Source organism: Anoplophora glabripennis, unplaced genomic scaffold (assembly GCF_000390285.2).
Source record: "Anoplophora glabripennis isolate ALB-LARVAE unplaced genomic scaffold, Agla_2.0 scaffold261, whole genome shotgun sequence".
Lineage (NCBI taxonomy): Eukaryota > Metazoa > Arthropoda > Insecta > Coleoptera > Cerambycidae > Anoplophora > Anoplophora glabripennis.
In genome coordinates, this window is record NW_019417113.1 from 139,671 (window position 1) to 157,638 (window position 17,968).

Consider the following 17,968-nt stretch of genomic DNA (forward strand, 5'->3'; position numbering starts at 1 on the left):
ACCCCTATACCATTTTGATTGTGACAATAAAAACCAAACTATCACCGTCAGTGTCATTTTTTCAGTTTTTCCACATAATTTGCGCACAGTCTCAGCTACACCCTCTCCGAACTTGTAATGAATTTTCACAATCTACACTGGCTCACCGTCATATGGCGCTCCATTTTGTGTAACCGTAACGTGTTTAGTATGACATGTGACTGCAATGCTGCCAACTCTTCGGAATGAAATTGGCGCACGATTCAAATCCTGCATTACTTTTGGGGCACCCAGTACTTATAGCGAAACATCCTGTAGGGAAAGTGAGGTAACCGTGTTGTACAGAGGAAATAATGTTACATATACAGTTTTTTTATCCATTTATGTATTTTTTATCTGCATTCATTTCAATTTGTAACAGTATTTAGGTATTATGAACAATAAATAAGCAAACAAATTTATTTGCAGTTTTTTTGTAGGACCAAATATTTTAAATTAAGAAGTATGATTTTCTAATATAAATTTTTTCAGCCTTCAGCTGAGATCATTAACTTTTATTCAGACAGGTAATGGGCCGCTCGTCAGGGCATGCGTTTTCAAGAGTTTTACGGTCGGCTGAAGAGTTTTCCCCCTCACATAAGCCACCTGATTGTTATTTTCGTTAATATTATGCACACATGCACGATTTTGTGAAATTTAAGCTTTAGAAGAATAAAAAACTGAAGTTTTTTTTGCAAAAATGAAATTGTACAAATATGTTCATTGTTATTCAGTAAAAAAATTATATGATTTTATTGAATGGGCGGCAAGATGTATAATGCGGGTAAATGTTGCACAAAAAATGTTTTTATTAATGAATTATTTTATTCGTCGCTATCATTGCCGCTTTCCTCGACATCACTTTTTTTTTTGTCCAACAGTGAACCACCAATTACAGGGCAAAGTATATAATATATTATTTAACATGTGAGCATACAGAACAAAATGTAAAGAATAAATACAACAAACATACCGATAAGATAGTGTAACAACAAATGAAAAAGAAAATAAGAAGAAAGAAAAAGAAAAGCTGCAACTACTACCTATGTTAACAATCATGAATTGTTGACACTTCTAAAAGCTGTGTACAGATGTTGCAAGCTACAGTTGAATATATCACAAGAGTTACAGATTAAGTTATAATTGCGTGACATAAAAGAAACAGGAGACTTCAATCCCACATTGGTATTATAAGCAGAAGTATAAAAAGTAAGTGGAGAGCGGCAAGCCGACCTAACTGTTAAGAAATTCAATTGACTTAGAATCTCGGGACAGTCTACTTTATTGTTTACTAGTGCATGTAAAAATTTCAAACTATGGAAGTGCTTTCTGTATTGTAACGAGTCGAGTTTGAAACGTGTTAGTAGTATTTTATAATCGCATCCACGAGCAGGATATACGCCATCGGAGCGAAATGCGAGGTATTTCAAAAACTTTTTTTGCACCGAATCAATTAAACTGGCTTGGTTAATATAAAAAACAATCCAAGCCTGAGAACAGTATTCCAGTTTGGGACGGATAAACGCGTAAAATAATGAAAACAACACAACATTATCACTGAATTCACGACCTTGTCTAATCACAAAGCCCAGCGTACTAAGTGTTGAGGACACCAGATATTGAATATGATTTGAAAAGGTAAAGTTACTATCGAAATAAATTCCCAAATCTTTTATGGTATCTGTACGCTCTAAGACGTCCGAGTTAATTTTGTAATTGACTATAATGGGCTTAAGTTTACGTGAAAAAGAAACAACTTTACACTTAGAGATATTTAAATGCAAATTATTTGAATCGCACCAAAGGACTATTTTGTCCAATTGACTCTGAAGGTGAAGACAGTCATCATCAGTTAAGATAGAGGAGAAGATTTTTAAGTCGTCGGCATAAACTAGTTTGCGACAGTCAATGTAAGTCGTAATATCATTAACAAAGATGGAAAATAGGAGGGGACCTAGATTGGAACCCTGAGGTACTCCAGAAGTAATAGAATACTGGCTAGACTTAAAACCGTTGTAAGTGACATACTGAAGACGATTTGACAAATATGAGCTAAACAGTTGTAAAAAGTTGCCACAAAGCCCGTATACTTCGAGTTTATGGAGGAGTATGCCGTGATCAATGCGATCGAAGGCCTTCGAGAAATCGGTGTATATGACGTCTACCTGCCCACGCTGATCAATAACATTACATATGAACTGTGTGAAACACATCAGATTTGTGGTAGTTGATCTTTTTTCTATAAAACCATGTTGTTCAAGAGATATGATACCCCTGAAAAGTGGAAACATACGATTATACAACGACATCTCGAAGACCTTCGCAAAATTGCATAACAAAGTAATGGGCCTATAGTTATTAATGTAAGAAGGGTCGCCGCCTTTGAGGATTGGACAAACACTTGCCACCTTCCACACGCTAGGAAAAGTTCCGGTTTTAAGAGCGAGATTAAATATATATCCCAGCGGGTTAGCCAAAACGAAACGACAATCACGAGCAAAGAAACTGGGAATTAAGTCCGGACCTGACGTGAATTTATTTTTAAGTTTTCCAGCTGAGTTTATAATTTCCTCATCAGTCAGAAAATTAACAGTTATTGAAGGAAAGTTAGTACAATTAAACGTGCCAAGATTTCGATGTTCACCCGAGAGGGGCTTACTGAGAACGCTCCCAAAATAATCTCTAAAGGATTCCACAATGGCGCCGGGGTCATTTAAAAGAACGTTGTCGGTACTGTGCATCGTGTTAGGAATTCTACTAGAGCCCGCCTTGCCGTTTACAAAACTCCAAAACCGTCTAGGTTCTGTTCTAATGTTAGTCTCTATGTGTGACAGATAAGATTTATAGTCACGACTGGCGAGTGTTTTAACTAGAGTTCTAAAAACTTTAAACTGATTAAGATAAAATAAATTACCATGTTTCTTATACTGCCTAAATAAATACTCCTTTTGCTGAATAGATCGTTTCAACTCATGGCTATACCAGACGGGATATTTATGTTTTTTAGGCACGTATTGCGGCACATGGGTGTCGAGAAGAGAATATAACTTAATATACAAGGCGTCGCAAGCCAAGTCGACATCCTCAAAAGCTTCTAAAAATGATCAGTCTACCACAGTCATAGCATCGTAAAGAGCGCGAAAATTAGCTTTTTTGAAATTGTATGACTTATGGAGTGAGTTAATTGGAAATCTCTGCCGATGTTCAGCTATTACATGTGTTGTAAAAACAAGTGCAGGATGATGAGAGTCTTCAGAGACAAGGGGAGCGTGATCGCGAGCAACGGTGCAACGTTTTACAGATAAGACAAGATCGAGAATTGAATTATTACAGTTAGTGACTGAATTGTGTTGAACAACTGATAAGAAGTCAATAAAGCTTTTCATACTTCTGCTCTTGGGATCATCTAATAATGCCGTAAGACCAGGTACATTAAAATCTCCCACAATTACATAATTATTATAGTTAGTAACATATTGCTCAAATTGATCAAGGAACATATCAAACACATGAGCAAGAGTATCTGGAGGGATATATAAAACAAATATATAAAGGCTGCACTGCTGAAAGTAGCACTTGATGCCAACAATATCAACTGTAGGAAAATTTGATCTAAGTTCGGAAAGATCGATGGAGCTTGAAGTAATATTGGCCCTACTTGCGATTAAGACACCACCGCCTCGAGATAAGCCAGTTGTTAGGAAGTCTCTATCGCATCTGAAGACTATAAAATCGTCGAAGAAGAGTTCTGCATTAGAAACACTGTCAGTAAGCCAAGTTTCGGTCAGGCATACAAAGTCAGATGACGTGACACTAGCACTGGGGTAAAGATTCCTAATTTGGTGTTTAGTCCACGCACATTCTGGTAGCGAAAATTCAAGTCCGTAACACTGTTGGATTGTCTCAGTTTAAAGAAGAAGAAATTATTTTCGGAATGCCATGAACGAACTTGATCTTTAAGTTGTTTTCGCTATTTTCCTCTCGTTGTCTCAATTCAGACTTAGTTTTCTTAAGGTAATCTAACTGTTTAGGTGTACGGTCAAAAGAGATAGATATTTGGCGTAGATCATTGTTAATGGATTTAGCGGCTTTAAATTTACGAATTACCTCATGCACCGACTTTTCTTTCCCCAGATCCAGGCGGATGGGCCGAGGTTTAACATTTGAAGCATGATATCTCCCCAAGCGTAAAACTTTAAACTCATTTGCAAGTGCCAAGGCTGGATCAATCAGAGTAATTATTCTAGAAATATCATTTCTCTCGTTATTAAGTCTAGAAACCTTGTCTAGTTGGGAATCCTGCTCGGGAACTCCAAATAGTATGATGTTGGATTTCCTAGATTGCCTCTCCTCGAATTCTAGCATAAACTCCTCAAAGTCACATGGTGGTGTATTGTTCTGCGAGTTCGCTTTGAGATCACGCAGTTCTGCCTGTAGATTTAAAATAACAGCTTTCAAATCGCTAATATCCTGTCCCAGAGCACTGCAGTTAGAGCAATTCCAGTATAGGCCCCTCTTCTTCTCATTTATTTTCCTAACTTCAGATGAACTCAGACCAGCGCAAACACCCTTGAATCTAAATTGGTTTTATATACCTACTTACTCAGAACAGAGTCAAAAGTCACTCAATTGATAGCAGAAACTCGGATTTGAGTAAAACTCGCTAATTTCTGATGCAATATTTTCACTCAATTATACTCATATTAATAGAGTGATACATTATTGTGTAAAATTGAGTGAAAATTTAATTAATATTAAAATAGATTTTACGTTTGATACCTACTAAAGAAATTTTTAATATGATTTTCATACCTATTTATGCAGCTGAAGCGTTTTCCACCGGCATTTTTTCAGCTGATTTTTTATTTTTTTTACAAAGTATACGAACAATTTCAGCTTTGGTACGATTATTTTTTTTATATTTTTCAACGCGGGGGTGGTCCTATTACTCTCACCTCCACCCGAAGATTGACAGCTGAAGGTTGAAGTAAAGCGTTTGGTTTATGTACCATGTTAAGGCGGGTATTCATTTGTGGCAATGCTCCGTAACGTAACAATGAACATGTTACGGCCTGTTGCAAAAGGTGACACGATTCGCTGCAAAAGTATGTATGGTTTTGGTTGTATCATTCATTCCGTAACGTAACAAAATAAGGTTACGACACAGGAACATAAACTCGCAGTATGAACCTGACTGCAATAATGGATTCGTCACTGCAATTGCAGCTAGCAGCAGCGTCATATATTTTTATTCATCATACAATTTTGATTATTAAGAAACGGAAATCTCCGTAAATCTTTTCTTTACTCCCCTCCATGGCACAAACACAGAAAAACACACTCTTCCTAGTCACTGCAGAAAACAGACTGACCCCAGACCATATACAAAAGACTGACGAAACAAAAATTAAGATAAAATCACATGTGCAACAGGCAACGGCCAAAAGAGTAACCCCGTCTCAACATGTGGCAGAAAGTACTGTTGCATCCCTTTGATGCGACGACTAAAAACCGACAACTGATGGTTCGTCCCGGATTAGTTACGCGTATCAAATTTGTTACACGTACCATGCAACAATTTTTCTGTCTCTACACTATCTGTAACGTAACATGTTCGGTGTTACGTTACGGGACATTTGACACAAATGGATACCCGCCTTAAGATTCACATATGAATGAAAATCAGTCTTGGTAAAGTACCACGGGCTCTCGGACTTTTACTACATAAGCGAAGAAACAGTTCTACTACTATTGTATTTTATTTGTTATATCATAACAAAAATAATCTCAAATCCTATTTTAGTTTTCATTGTGTAATCTTATATTTTGCTATTTTTATATCAGTAGGGTGAAAGGGATGAAATAAAATTTAATTATGTGTGTTACTACCATCCCTTATTAAAAGTAGTTTTTTAAAAGTAGTATTTCAACAGGAGAACGCTTTTGAAATATACACATTTCAAAGTATATACGGCGAGCATATAATACTCATCAAAACTGACCATAATTTCTGTTTTTTTATCATTGAGGACAAAAAAGAAAAGCATAACACGTCTCCAACATATCGACATCTTCGATGGTAGATTTTCTTCAGTACTATTACATTCATTTTAATGTGAATGTATTGCCTGCACTGAAAATAGGTTAGAAATGAGAGTTCAACGATAAATCAAACTTGATCTAGACTCGCGAACATCGCAAACGTTTTACTGGATAGTGAGATTTTTTATCAGCAAGCGAGTTCTTCGGGAGCCTTTTAAGTGATGATTTATGTCTGCAGATATGCCGTTTTTTCTTCTCTCTTTCAAGCCAGGAATGCTTGCATACACATACCGAGACGAATGAATCACCGATGATCTATAGATAAGTCCATAATAAGCGTTCTTTTTTTACTTTTAGCGCGTTTTTGTTGAACGAACGAAGGGATATTATGATGATGGAAATGGCATTTGTAGTAATAATACATCTTTAAGGGCATTATCAATTCCATGGAACGAATAGAGTTCTTTCTTTATTGACGATAGTCAATTACTTTTTATACTTTCACGAAGTTGCTCAATCCAAGATTCCTCAAGTACATACATTGTTTAAATGTCAGACAACGCTTTATAAAATATTATGTGTCACATTTCTTGTGGAATATTTACTAAATTTAGTTAGTTTTTTGAAATGAATAAATATTCTTGGTAAAATATAGCGGTATCCTTTCAAACGGATACAGGGTGTTTCTGAAATAAGTGCGTTCCTTTAAAGGAGTTTTCTGACCTCAAAACCTACACTTTTCTATAAAAAAAATCTCAGAGTAAAAATGTTCGCTCATTTTTTCCTTATTTTCCTGGACTTCTGAAATTAGGTGGGCCAGAAGAAAGGAGGCATGATTTTTTTAAGTGGACTACTATACTGCTGTATATTTAGATATTTCTATGATCATTGAGAAGCCCTGACTCTTATTTGGGTGAATCACAGGGTGGCTCAGCATATTTTTAAACGGATCATAGGCCACCCAGACCCACCTCTGGCTACGTGGCTGTCACGAACCAATGGGTGGTGAGAATTATGTGTGCCATTACTTCAGGCATACAGAGTGATTTAGAACTGATCCAAAAAAATAGTTTTTGAATGTACAGGGGACCCTTACAAATACAATTTTGTATAAAAAAAAATCGAAAAGAGCAGTCCGAAAATAATTTAAAAATACACTTCTGCACAGCACTGGAAACTGGTCCACTGTAAATCCTGTTTTTGCGCAAAGCAAAATATGTACTATGAACGGACAAAAAAATTGAAAGAATTTCTTTCCCAAGGAAAGAAATAAATAAAATTTTGTAACACCTATTTTACATCAGCAAATTCAACTGCTTTTGCCGCTATTGTTATTAGTAATTAATAAAATTAATTTGTGGTTTTAATTAATACAATATTTTGACATAGCTGATGTTACAACAACTGTTCAAAATTTTGTCCATCGACGTGTAAACACATTTGGATCTACGAACTAGCTTCATCATAACGTCTTGCTTCACCATAACGCAAATGTTATCTTGTTTCACTATAAATTAAAATGATCTCCATCAACTCCGAGTTGCTATACACGTAAGCCATTTTTGACTAATGTGAACACTATCGCAAAACGTTGATACTAAAATCGAATTATACTATTCGGAATCGCCAGGATCCACGTAGAGAGAGAGAGAGAGAGCACATTGCGTACAACGCACAACGCTAGAGACTACAGTAGTCCAGCGATATAAGGGTTGTAAATACTACAACTTCAATAATTTTTTTCTCGGAAACTATAAGAATTTTACAAACATTTTTTTACGATATTGACCCTATTTTTCATGACGCATCTATTCCAAAATTTTTTTGGATAAGTTGTGAATCACCCTGTACATTTAGATTCAAGGGCTGCAAAACGGGCTGTTGAAGATCGACGACGTCAATAATGGGCGTTCAGTACACACTGCTTCAAACATCCTCAAAGAAAAAATGATGACGTTGAGCATTCATACCAGGACTTCGCGCTGGCCAATACACAAACCCATTACGTCATATCTATCTAGATACGTGGAAAACGAGTGTATAAAAAGTCAAACAGTTAATTAAAAATGACGATGCAGAGGTGGTCTAAGTTTCGCGTAATTATTTATTTATTTTATGGAACACGTGACATTTTAGACCTCAATAAAAAAAAGTATATTTTCACGTACTATATTACCTATATGAAGAAACGCACTTATTTCAGAAACATCCTGTATAAAACTTACTTAGGTATTCCCCGAAATCCCACTTGAGACCGCTAGTGTTTCTTTATTTTATTTATTTCATGTGTTTATTATAGATGATTTCTATTTGCAGATGACTTGAAGACATATAGAAAAATGTTTACCAAATAGATATGTCGGATATATATATATATGTCTGTGTTATCTTTACAGATTTACCTTACCATTGTATACCCAAGTATCCAACAGGTAAGCAGGTATTTTTTAATTTATTCTAATTGTGTATTCTGCAACTATGCCTTGATAGAAAAATACGGCCTACTTCCACCTGCGTTACAGTTTTGTTCTTTTTTTTATTAAGCCAACTGGACAAGTGACCCCTGAAAAGTCTATTGACGTATCTAGGGACATAAAATCAGTAAAACCCAAAAATCAGATGCGCCACCATTTGACAGCTGACTCTATAAGCAATGTTAAAATGAGAAAATACTGTTGCCATCACTATCACTGTCACTAACGCTATCACTGCTGTCGCTTAAGGGTATGATGAGTGATTCTATTACAGCTTCATTAATCTCCTCTTGCAGAAGTATTTTTATACATTCGTCCAGATTAGTTCATTGAGGTTCAGCTCACAGTAATACGATGGCAATCGAAGAACTATAACTCTACTAGCTTTACACATTTCATCCATTATATAATATTTCATGAATTTGTTCTTTTCTTTTTGTGCAATTACTAATTACATTACATTACATTTAACATCGTGTCTTTATATTCAAATCAGTGGAAAAATGTACGTACAAATTATTGAAAAAAATCAAATACTATAGGAAAAATGTGCTCAACATTATTTTTTTATAGTGAGATAGTCCATTCTTCTGCTTTTATTAGAAATAAACTTTTCAATTACTTTTTCATTAAAGTTTTGTATTTCTGGCACCACTGATTTTTCAATAGATTTCATTGCAAGTGATGTTATCTAATTTCAACGTTTACAATCTTTTAAAAAACACACACACACATAAAAAATTACACCACATGTAACAAATTACGTTTAATAAGAGAAAAAGCAGTGAATAGCTATAATTTGGTTACTGGTGGACTAAATAGGGCCCATAGTCAATATGTACTACTCCCACTCCGTCTTTCACTATTGTACCACGGTAACCATGACCACCGTTGTAAACACTTTACAGTTTAGGGGCGAGCCCACGTATTCTGTGTATTTAAAGATAAATTGACTGCATATTATTTTACCATTTCCTAATGCATTTCATAAAGCTAATCTATTTAACTGAATAAATTATTATTTTTTTAATATGACAATTGCTAAGGAGGTGGCGCCCAGAGTCCCCCCGCACCAGCCGCCACTGATTCAAAATGTTTTCCATTCAACCATTCCATGATTTCTCCTTTTCTCCATGCAGAGATTGGCAAATTTTTCTATCCATGACTATCATTCCACCAGGGTCGATGTGAGGCTAAATAGATGCAAATCTCCGTGTTTAGCTTTGCTGCTTTTTTAAACTTTCATCATTTTTAGCGCACGATAAACATTTCTGACACTTTTGTTAAAGAACTTCACATTTTCACAACTCAGGTTCACTTTTCGTGATCGAATTTCCTTACACTTTGTTTATTATACAACCTTCTTGATCTGTTAAATTCGATCGTTTGCAATTATTACCCTCATTATTATATTTTAACAACATTTATTGTAATAACTTAAAAATGACAATAATAAAACCTCTCTTCCACTTGTACGCTTATGACACGCATTGACATGCAACGCCTAGAAACTACCAAGTGGAAATATTTCAAGATGGCAAAGCAAGCAACCTTAATCATGTCTCTTTTTGAACGCGATAAGCAAAGATAGAAATAGGAACGTGCTTAATGAATACACAAAATTATTTTCCAGGTTAAGAAGCAGAAAAAATTGTGGACCGCAAATGTGTTGTGCTTTGTAAAATACCACTGCGTCTAGAATATTGTGCTAAACAAAATTAACTTCTCAATACCTTACCGGTAAGGGAAGGTCAAAAGGCCACCATTTTCTGTGCTGCAGCGGGCCACAGGTGGCCGGAACCAACCCTGCTTTTGTCCGCTAACGACTTCGAAACTTTTAATGCCAAACACACAAAGCGCATCCTTTTGACGGGCAATCTGCAACTCACTCTGCTTGTTAATTTAATTTGGTAGTAATTTATTATTAAATTCTCCATTAGCCGAAACTTTACAATACTCGCGGTTCGGCCTTCCCTAGGGCCTAAATTTAGATAGATTGCACATGTTTGCCCGCGCTTTTGATCCCTTTTATCCGCGGCAATTAATCTGGCCTCGCCTTTGGACGAATTTAAAGACCCGTGACAATCATAATGTACACGCACACGCCCCTTGTTCGCGTTTTAAAAAGAGGCAGGTACAGCCACGGACAATAAAATGTTTCCAAACTATTTAAATGTGCTCATTTCTCATAATCTGTACGTAATAAGAAAAAATGTCTGTAGTAAAACTAAAGAAATAAACGAAACTAAATTTTCGGTGTGGATTTTAATACCCAGACCAGCAACTGCCAATTTTCGCATCGAAATATATCACACCACTGCGAAACCAAGTCGGGATTCGTTGTCATGAATACCTGAAATCCCCTTTTTGTTTTAACCGTAACAAGGTAGTAGATATAGTGCAACCAAGCGAGAAATTTCTTGCAGGAGGTATCAGGAAACGAAAATGAAATCCGCTGAAAATTTAATCTCCTTTACAGGAAGCCCCGTATTTATAAAATGTACTAAGCTGGGAGCTATACAAAAATTAATATAAAAAGCACGGAAACCATAACTGACGGATACAGTTTTGTATAATGGGGCTAAGAAGGGATAATTTTTTCAATTATTTTCAGCTTTTTTTTTCCAGAATGTTATACAGGGTAGGAAAATACCGATGGTCTATCTGAAGTTACGTGAGAGCGATAAAGTAAGCCATAGAAATCCATGTGATAGACAAGGATTGGTATAGTGAAGGCGTCTAATAGTCACCGCCCATTTCGCCCTTCCACACATAAGAAGTAGATCTTATTTGTGGAAGGGCGAAATGGGCAGTGACTATGAGACGCCTTCATTATAGCCATCCTTCTCAATCGCATGGATTTCTATGGCTTACTTTATCGCTCTCACGTAACTTCAGATAGACCATCGGTACTTTCCTACACTGTATGTGAAGAAATACATATTTTGTGAACAATTACATATTCCGTATATCTGACACCTCGTCTGGATCCAAAACGAGAAATTCTATAGCTGGTGTTAACAAGAGCGCTTCCTTCTTATTTTAATCATTTTTGTGTGACACTGAGCAGTGCATAATAAAAAATAGTTATTATATCTGAGTGGGCACTTAGAGAAAAGTGTTACTTTGAATCAAGAGGTATAGGGTATTACAAGAAAGTGTAAAAAAATTTAAGAGCAAAGAGCAAAAAAGTCTAAAAGATTGGAACATATCTCCGGAAACACTTCTTTCTGATACACAGATAGTTAAAATTTTAGTAAATAAACCTGTTTTATTTATATCTTCCAAACTGGTTGGCCAAATCAATTCAAATTACTTAATAAGTTAGTAATTACATTCTCTTTTTTTTTATATAAACTTAGGTCTATTCATTATGTTAATATTTCTTTCCAGGAAGTGTTGATGTTGTAAATCAACTTTGTTGTTATACTGTCCAGTTGTGCATGAACCACAAAACACGCCTGCATTCAGTGGCACGTCCTCAAGTAGTGATGTGAACACCTCTCTTAAAAAGTGTAGATATGCAGAACCGTTTAATTGATTTTCGTATCTATGAGATCTGATTTTCTTGATTTCGAGGGCTTACAAATGGCATGATAGACTTCTTATTCGAGAATTTTCCTCTTCGGAATCTCGGAATATGTTGGAGATGGTGACAAAGCCCCGAAAGGGGATGTGTGGCTTGATCCATCCTACGGTATTCAGAGGTGACCTTGAAATAACCCTCAAGATTAAGTCCAAGGCCATCTGATGGTTGCCCCCAACAACTCTTTAGAGACACCAGTCTTCTGGTATGTACGTAACTGTTGAAAATTCCAGTTATTGATAAGCTTAGAATCTCGATGTCAATATTATTTAAATCATTTCAGATAATATTGTGGTCTAATCTATTACACTTTTTTTTTCCGTGGGCTGTTATTGCATTTTTCAAGCTATAATCAAATTGACTTATTGCCAAATTTAAATTGATTAGGTCGACCCATCCGAAAGATATTAAAAAAAATATGTTTTATAGTGAAAGCTTTGACACCCTGTATCTCGCAAAGGATATATTTTTTAAATCACCCTTTGCTTTTAAACGTTTTTTTTTTAGTAATACTCTGTACTTATTTATTATATACAATAGTGTAAAAAGTAGATTAATCTATCACGTAACGTAAAGTCAACCTGTGAAATTTCAGGGCTTTCGAGCTTACTAGTCCTATAGCCCTATTTTATTTACCTGAAACCTCAGCTAATCTCAGTTGTTCTACATGCTGATTGGTCAATCAGGTGAGATTAACTGAAATCTCAGGTAAATAAAACAGGGTTTATTTATTCCATCATAATGACTCTTTTAATGTGACTTTCCATACTTAGGCAACCCGCAATAATATTTCATACCTAAACCGCAGACTGAATCTAACCTTTGCGTATTATTTACTAAAAATAGATATCATTAGTTTATTTTTACAAGAATTTAGAAGTATTTAAGTACAATCAAAACTTTTTTCGTAACATAGATACACTATGTATTTAAAACTTATAAAAAACGATATAAAGAATATTCTTAAACCTACGTAAAATGAAAATTTAATGTTAACGAATATGTCGGAAATAATAAATAGCTTCATGCGCAATTTCCTTTTTCAATCAGCTTTTCTTTGAAGTACACAAAAATTGCACACATATTCAAAGGACTTTTACACATTATGACCAAACACAAAATATTAAAAACTGTTTAAAAACTAAAAAGTTAGAAGAAAACAATAAATAAATACGGAAATCGCAAGGTTGATATCGGGGTTTTACTGTTCCCAGACTTCTACTTCTACAAATGACCAGCGTTTCTACCGAAATTGTTGTAACTTGCAGGCGGTGCTGGGACTCTCGCTGCCTACAGAGAGGCAAACGGGATTGCCGAGCGCCTCTTTTATGGCACCATCGACAACTAACAGTTTTTTTTTAGTATAGTTACTCTTGTGTCTTCATCACTGCCTTTTAAGCTTTGCCTTGCCAGTGTACTATTTGAGTTATCCTGAAAGGATTTTCGCTGCGGACAGAGAAAACCTGAGCGGATTATGGCTAGTAGTAGCTGCTTGGGTAATCCCGTTGGATTTTCGCTACAGGCTCAAAAAGTCCTGGGAGCGATTGGATGGATCCGGGCCTCGAGCAGTGTGTTAGCAAAAATGTTTAACAATGTTTTGAACTGCAAAGATAGAGCTTAATAATAATAATACAATCTGTATAACTAAAATAATAGATTAATAAATTAATAATAATAATAATTTACAGCATTATTCTGTAAATATTCTTCTGAATTGTAGGGGCAGATAGCAACTAGATATTCTCTAACTTTTTTTAAATGTGTATATATTCTTTGCATTACGAATATCGATTGATAAGAAGTTGTATAGGCGACAACCATTAAAGTAAGCCCCTTTCTGATATAACGCCGAATGATGCCGTTCGGAACACAGAATATGCTTATTTCGCGCGCAATATAAATGGTTTAAGTTGTTTCTCGTAAATAAGTCCAAATAACGAAAAACAAAACATACCACCTCCAATATATAAACGCCGGCGCCGGTAACAGTAAAAATTTTAAGATTTTTGAAAGCTTCTCTGCAAGAATCTGTGTAACTTAAATTTGCGAGAATGCGAACGGCATATTTCTGTATAACGAATACCCTATTAATAGATCCACATAATCCCCAGTAGATAATGCCGTAACGTAAATGAGAATAAAAACTTGCATAATATAATGAGAGCAAAACATATTGGCTACATTGTTTAGAAAGGGATTTCAAACCATAACAAGTTAATTTTTGACACAGATAATTAATCTGAGGAGACCAATCGAGTTTGTCATCAATATACGTACCGAGGAATTTTGCTGATTGGGAAAATTGTACATAATTATTCGCTATTGTTATTCCGTCAACTAAAGATATATTACAAAGTTTTGATCTGAAAAGCATTATCTTGTTCTTTTCTGCATTTAACATAAGTTTATTTTTCTCTAACCACAGTGCTAGATTCTTAAATATTAAATCAGCAGCCACTTCAATATCCATAATATTGGTCGATTTGTAAAGAACATTAGTATCGTCTGCGTAAGTTACCAGCAAACTAGGACAATTTTTTGTTGCTTTATGTATATCATTGGCATATAAAACAAATGATTGTGGACCAAGGATTGACCCTTGAGGAACACCCATCGTTATTAATGAACTCTTAGACCGGACAACACGATTATTCGAATGGATAGAGACTGTTTGGTATCGATGGTCAAGATATGACTGAAACCAATTATGTACATTACCGCGGATACCAAACCTAAATAATTTATCCAACAAAATTTGGTGATTAACACAATCGTCACCTTTCTTAAATACTGGTTTAATCATGGCAGATTTTAATCTGTTTGGAAAAAATCCTGTGTTAAAGGACAAATTGATGAGGTATGTTAAAGGAGACACAATGAAATCCGAACATTTTTTAACCAGTTGTGAGGATACATCATTCGCGCTACAAGAATTAGAGGATTTTAATTTAATAATGCAGTTGATTACATCATGCTCTGTGACAGGTAAAAGTACCATTGAGTTTTTAGACAATTGCACGTTTGATTTTAAATACACTATATAAGTGTAATAGGATTTATTGAGAGGTATACAAGCATAAAAGCATAAAAGTGTATTAAGTACTGGTCAGATTTCCTAATCAATAAATTGCAAGGTACCAGAGTCGACGTTAGATAACACCCGATGGTGGATGCGCTGTGGTCCTGTGGAAATGTTCGCCTTAGAATAGATATTACATTTGGACTTGTTTTAATTTACCTCTTTGTGCTCAAGTGCCCTGAATCAAATCCATTGAAAGCTTTGATCAAGACAATTGCACAATGAATTTTGCAGTAAACCTGATGCAGATTTCAGCAGTAGATACACAGCAGTCTTGTATAAGTGTCTTGTGCAAGATTGTGGTAGACACCCTAGAGTATCGGTAACTACTGTGGCCTAATGTGGCCGGGGTTTCCCTCGCGTAGATGATCTGCAAACGGCGTCGTAGCTCAGATTAGAAAGTTGAGTGAGTTGAGTGTACATTGACATACACTTAACCATAACCAAACTTTTCTTGAGTGATACTTATTACTAGTTTCCTTTCGCTTACACGAATTTATATTTAATAAGCATGCTCCGTAACACTACATAACATTTTATTTTATTAATTATTGTAAAAGTAAATATTGTTCTATAAATTTAAAAATATAAATTCTATAATTCTTTTAGTTTGTCATTCCGGGCTCGAAACTTCTAAAATATTTCTAATGTGCCAGAATATCGCTATATGTAAGATCATGACATGGAAGACTTCTATTTAGCACTATGTCCAAAGTACATAAAGTCCACAATCAATAGTAAGAAATTAAGATATTCTTCATGACAATGTGAACCACAGAGTTGCTTATTATTTGGCGAATGTGATGTAGCTACATTTCTTATTTAGTTTAGTCTAGTAACTTGATTAGCAAGTATGAACGTTAAATGAAATTATGATGCGAAAGTGTAACAGTGGCAACTTATACTTCTCGATTAAATATTTCCATCAAAGAGGAGACTATTTAGTTGAAAATTAAGGAATCCTCATAAGTACTAATAAATAAACGTTTAATTTCGAGATCTCTATTACTTTAATCTATACAGGCTATTACAAATTCGCTTCTCACTACAGGGATTTCGGAAACGAAGAGGTACGAAGTAGCTTAAATGGGGGCAAAGTTGCGTAATCAAGGGACCAACAACATGCCTCTAAAAAATCAAAGCTAACATGATTAGTTTTCGAAATATTTATTTATTTATTTATTTATTTATTTATTTATTTATTTATTTATTTATTTATTTATCAGTACAATATCCAACGAGCGATAAAGCCCAGTTACAGGATAAGGAGAAGAAGCAAGAAGTCAGTCATCTAAATAATGTAAAACAAAAGAAACAACAAAGAAGAGTGTCAAAGATACATACATAAAAGTTAAAAAACATTAAAAAAGAAAAAATAACAGTCACTAATTAAAAACAGACAATAGACAAAACTAAAGTACAATAAAAGTCACAAAATAAAATCAGTTGCGTACATTATAAACCTGCTTAATACAACTGATGGTAGAACAGAATAAATCTAACCGTGATTCAACTTCTAGGTAGCTGGCACACATCTGATGAACAGGCGCTGCTTTGTACAAATTGGTTCGACCTTTTTTTAATTCCAAAAGATGCCTATTTCTAGCATTCACTCGAGGAACATGAAAATCTACTAGCCTCAACAAGTTCTCACATTTTATTAAATTATTGAGCAATTTAAACAAAAATATAACAGAATACATTTTTCGGCGTTCTGCGAGACTGCACATGTTGAAGCGTTCGAAAAATGCCTCCTGCGGAAAGCCCCTCGGCGGGTAGTGACCATCAAGCGCGAACACCGCTAGTTTAAAAAATCGACGTTGAACTCTTTCTAAGCATGACACATGAATAGAATAAATAGGAGTCCAAACCAAAGACGCATACTCCAGTCTAGATCTGACCAGTGCACCGTATAGCAGTTTAAAAGTGTTGGGATTCCGAAAACCCGCCATATTCCGCACGACAAAACCCAGGTTCTTGTAGGCAGATTTAACTATAAAATCCATATGCTGCCTGAAAGAAAGTTTTGGATCGAAATAGACTCCTAGGTCTTTAATAACATTTGGCCGAACTAGGCTGGACCCGTGTAATCGGTAGTCATACGAAATTTGCCTCAACTGCCGACTGAAGGACATGACATTACATTTTGCCACATTAAGAGGTAATCTATTGTCAGCGCACCAGGAGTTTACCAAATCCAAATTTCTCTGCAGATTACGTGCATCACGTTCATTGGCTATGGGACAAAATATCTTCATATCATCCGCATATAATAGGAAACGCACATCCAGATCCAATGCTATATCATTAATAAAAATCGTAAACAACAAGGGCCCCAGGACAGAACCTTGTGGAACCCCTGAGGATTGAGCAAATTCCAATGACCTTTCTCCCATAATCTGGACAAACTGAGTTCTGTCAGATAAGTAAGAGGCCATGAGCTCCAACAATGAAGAACCCAACCCCGCGGAATCTAGTTTCGACAATAATAAACCGTGGTCAAGACGGTCGAAAGCCTTCGAAAAATCCGTGTACAAGACATCCACCTGACCTCCCCTATCAATCACCTCATGGATATACTGCGCCATACACGCCAAATTGGTAACCGTGGAACGCCCTTCAACAAAACCATGCTGCTCTGGTAGGATAATATTTCTAAGGTGAAATGACAAAATATTATGTAGGGCTATTTCAAAAATTTTGCCGAAATTACATAGTATTGCAATTGGTCTATAATTTTTTATGTCATTCCTGTTATCTTTTTTATAT